This window comes from Prunus avium, chromosome 2, assembly GCF_965620075.1.
Source record: "Prunus avium chromosome 2, drPruAviu1.hap1.1, whole genome shotgun sequence".
Lineage (NCBI taxonomy): Eukaryota > Viridiplantae > Streptophyta > Magnoliopsida > Rosales > Rosaceae > Prunus > Prunus avium.
The window spans coordinates 26,862,381-26,867,199 of NC_142285.1; the positions used below are offsets into that span (position 1 = coordinate 26,862,381).

Below are 4,819 nucleotides of genomic sequence, written 5' to 3' on the forward strand. Positions count from 1 at the left end.
ATCTTGTGAATCTTGATGAGAACTAAAACATGTATAAAATAATTGCTCTTGAGAGTCATTGTTCTCCGTAAAATTTGCTTCATTGTTTTTCTGATATCTGCAGTCTCTTTGTGAATGATTGGGTATCTTGCACCGGGTACATTTGTATCGGCAATCTGCACTTTTATGCCCAAATTTGTTGCAAACATAGCATTGAAGGGATGATCTTCCATTTTGATTATTGGAACTGCTGCTTCCTTGTTGATTATTGAAATTGTTGCCTCCTTTGTTGGAGTTTCTACGCCCAAAATTTTTGTTTCTCTCATTTTGAGATTTCTGAAATTGTCCTCCCTTTTGTTTGTCTTCTTTCTCCTTTGAATTCACCTTGGACTGGAAAGCTTGCTCCACCGATTGTTCTGTGGATCTGTTGATTCTTTTTTCATGTGCTTCCAATGAACCAATTAATTCATGTAAAGAAAGTGTAGATAAATCTTTTGATTCTTCTATTGCAGCAGCGACATGATCATATTTTGGCGGTAGACTTCGTAAAGTTTTCTCTACGATTTTCTTGTCTGGAATTGTGTCCCCATAACATCTGATTTGGTTCACAATCCCAGAAACCTTTGTGAAGAATGCTTGAATGGATTCATTGTTTTCATAAGTAAGTTATCAAATTCCCGCCATAAGGATTGCAGTTTGATGGAGATCACTTTTTCTGAACCTTTGAACTCAATTTTGAGAATTTCCCAAGCCTTCTTTGATGTTGTTGCTGAAAGTAATCTTGGAAAAAGATTTTTGCTTACTCCTTGTTGAATTAGGAACAACGCCTTGGCATCTTTTTTCTTGTTTTCCTTGTAAATCTGCTGCTTTTCTTGTGTTTCCTTTCCTGCTTTTGAAGTTTCTTGCTCCTCATACCCATCTTCTACAATATCCCAAAGATCCTGGGAGAAAAACAGAGTCTTCATTTGAACACTCCAATACTCATAATTCTCACCATAAAAAATAGGCATTAGATTCTGGATATTCCCAATGGTAGAGGAATTTGAACTTGATGCCATTGCTAATCACAGCGGTAGCAATAAGATCAATAACTGCTCTGGTACCAAATTTGTTGGGGGAATGATCACAAAACTGAAGAATAAGATGAAAATATAAAGTAAGGTAGAGAGTGTTTGTAAAACAGAGAATTATTCAAACAGATTTTTATTAACTTCTTCGATACAACAGCAGCCTATAACATTGGCTATTTATAATTACATTTACATCTTTACATGATAAGACCCAACTCTTGAATTAATTCCAAGAGATACAGATACAACTTTTGATATCTAAAAGATACAACTTCTCATATAGTCAAGAGATACAACTCTTCATAAGAAACCTGTAGGAAAAGATACAACTAATATGCATTACTTTTAACAAACTGTTACGTAAGGAAACACAACTGGAACAATCTACCCTCTGGAAACTAGTTCCTCGGAAACATTAGCTTCTAGATTTTCTTGAGAGTTCTTGTTCTACTTAGTGTGTTTGGTTAGTCTTCGGTTGTCTACAAGTCTTATTTGCATACTCCCTTTGCACACCTGTTCTGAGGGAGCATTAACTTTCTTTCATATAGCCATAGCCTTGCAGTTGTACCAATAAAATAGGATATGAAATCACTTTCACATTAGAATCACTAAGATTTGATATCTCAAATAGCATTCGGATGGAACCTTGCCGAAAGTTTAATTTCAAAGAATATTATTGTATTGTCCTCCTGTCAAATTAAGTTCGTTTCACTCAATTCTTTGCATCCATAAAAATATATTTGGACTGACTTGGATAGCCAAATGTGTCGGTTTTGCCAGTATAAAGAACAATATGTAGCGGGAGTTTGTATTTGTTGCTTACTTTGCTTTCATAAGCCTGCGGACTGACCTGTGTTGCATTAATATTTTTTTATACCCATTTTTGTATTCAGTTGATTTGTTATTAATGATGTTTCAGAGCCACAACCTGTCGTTTTTGTTGCTTGCAAAAGCCAGCGTGAGGAAATCGTATCCGAAAAAGAAGACATAACTATAAGAACAAACTGTGCGTTATTACATTGGGAACACAAAAGAAAAGCAAACAAAAAATGTAAAATAAAAACTACAATAATATATGTCTAGCCTCTAAGCCAAAGAAGACATAACTATAAGAACAAACTGTGCCTTATTACATTGGGAACACAAAAGAAAAGAAAGAAAAAAGAAAAGCAAACAAAAAATGTAAAATAAAAACTACAATAATTTATGTCTAGCCTCTAAGCCTTCCTGTCATCGTGTTGATGTGCATTGGTACCATTACATACAACCTATCTTGTATATTGTCGATGAATCGAAAATATATGTATCTCCATGTCGTGTTAACAACTAAAGAACCACATACTCCCCAAAATCCCACTATGAACCCCAACGCAGTGAAAATATAAAACCATGGAAGTTGATGAGGCTCATTGTCCAAGTCTTTGTTGTTTGTGTCATCTTCATCAATGCCCTTATTTGATCTGCACTTATTTGGAAGTGGGGCACCACAAAGTTTTAGATTCCCCTCAAAGGCAGAAGTGTTGAAGGTTTGGATCTGAGTGCCTGTTGGAATTGGTCCTCCAAGATTATTGTATGAGACACTAAATTGTTTCAAGAAATTAAGGCTCGCCAATGACAATGGAATTCTTCCGGACAAATGATTCATGGAGAGATCTAAAACCTCTAAATTTTTTAGGTTAGATATTTGGTCTGGAATGACGCCGGAGAAGTTGTTGGAGGAAAGAGCCAATTGGCGGAGAAGGTGCAATTGTCCGATCTCAGTAGGTATATCACCAACAATGTTATTGTTAGATAAGTCTATCGTTTCTGGAAGAAAAGACAATTTATACTGTAGAAAAGTTTGATTTACAGTTATGTTGTGGTAGACAGGCAATTCAAATTCATATTGGTCTACTTGAGATGCAATAGGTTCATACACAAGCCTTGGTAGTCTACAAAGTTGCTTTGGAAATTCACCTGAAATTCGGTTATATGACAAGTCGATAAAAAACAGTCTACGAAGATTCCCCAACCAACTTGGAATTGGCCCGGTGATTTGATTATAAGCCAGAACCAAGATCTCTAGATTCTTGAGCTTTGATAACCACACAGGTATTTCACCAGTGAGGTTAGAACCAGCCATATTCAATAGCCGAAGATTTTGGAATCCGTCAAAATCAACCAGGCCATCATCAAATGGCAGTCCCTCACCTACAAAGGAACCAATAAGCGAGAGTGTGTGAAGACTTTTGCAACTCATCAATATCTTCATTGTGCCTGTGAGGTTGGTGAATCGGTTGTAACCAAGGGTGAGGAAGGACAAGGATTTCAATGAAAGAATCTCAGTTTGTATTTGTCCCTCTAGATGATTTCCAGTCAATGCAATAGCTTTTAGGTACCTACATGAGTAAAGACTTACTGGAAACATACCAGTAAAGTTATTGGACCTTAGGTCAAGTTTTGTAAGTGTACTAAATCTGGAGAAATTAAGCATGGAGATATCTCCTTCAAAGTTGTTAAATCCCAAACCTAGTTCTACAAGGTTTGTGCAATTCATCAAAGATGTGGGAATAGTACCTTCTAAATTGTTGAGATCAACAATCAAAATCTTCAACTTAGAGAGCTTCCCCAAATTTAGAGGAAGCTCGCCGCTCAATTGATTAAGGTTGAGGTCAAGGATTTTAAGGTTGGTGAGGTTGACAATTTTATCACTAATGGCTCCATGTAGTGAATTGATAGGTAATGCAATTTCTTCAAGTTTGGTAGCATTATAGATATCTTCTGGAAGTAACCCTGAAAGGTTATTGTGACCAGCACGAAAAACCTGTAGTTCAGAACACTCCCCTAGCCCAAGAGCAAGGTTGCCACGAAATTGATTGGAAGAAAAGTCCAATAGCCTAACAAAGGGAGAATAATGGAGACAAATAGAGGATGGGACATACCCTGTGAAGGTATTGTTGCTGACATTGAAACTAGTCAAGTTGCTTGCTTGTTGGAATAATGAAGATGGAATTGCACCAAAGAAGTGATTGCTCGACAAATCAACTATCTGAATTTTGCTAGATGGTAGAGAAAGTGGTAGCTCCCCAGAAAGATGGTTATAGCTCAAATCAAGGATCTCAAGACGATTCAAAGACAACAAGAATTGAGTCTCAAGTGAACCATATAGTGAGTTGTGGGAAAGGTTCAAGTGGGTGAGATGTGTGAGATTTCTAAGTGAGGAGGGAGAGATACCTCCTTTGAGCCCTTTGGAAGATAAGAGCAAATGGGTGACCCAACCATCTTGATCACAAGTGATGCCCTTCCAGTGACAGCAATGAAGGGATGTCCAATTTAAAGGAGGAGAAGAGAGAGTGGAGGCAAAGGACAGGAGGGAGCAACGTTCAATTTGGTTGCAGGCATGAATATTTATAGATATAATGTAAGAGAATAAGAGGAAGAGAAGGAAGCCATGAGCCATTAAGTTATAAAGGCTGCACTATAGCAACGTTGCTTTGTGTATGTGTGTAGTTGCTCACAGGTTTGTGTATATATATATATATATATATATATCCTTTGGAAGCCTTTATCATAAGGAAGTTTACTAGCTTACTTGTTAGAGTAAGGAAGTTTACTAGCTTACTTGTTAGAGTAAGGAAGTTTACTAGCTTACATAGCTTACTTGTTAGAGTAAGGAAGTTTACTAGGTTACTTGTTAGAGTAAGGAAGTTTGCCGCCGCCCCTGGAATCAATAAGAAAACAAGTGCAACGTTTCAGATCAGTGAATAAATCAAATACCGTTGGCAAACCTG

General features: G+C 37.0%; 1 pseudogene; it reads right to left on the reverse strand.

Moving 5' to 3' along the window:
* Positions 1 to 2,069: 2,069 nt before the first annotated feature.
* Positions 2,070 to 4,517, reverse strand: LOC110759841 (receptor-like protein 3 pseudogene; annotated as a pseudogene).
* Between the last annotated feature and the right edge of the window lie 302 nt (positions 4,518 to 4,819).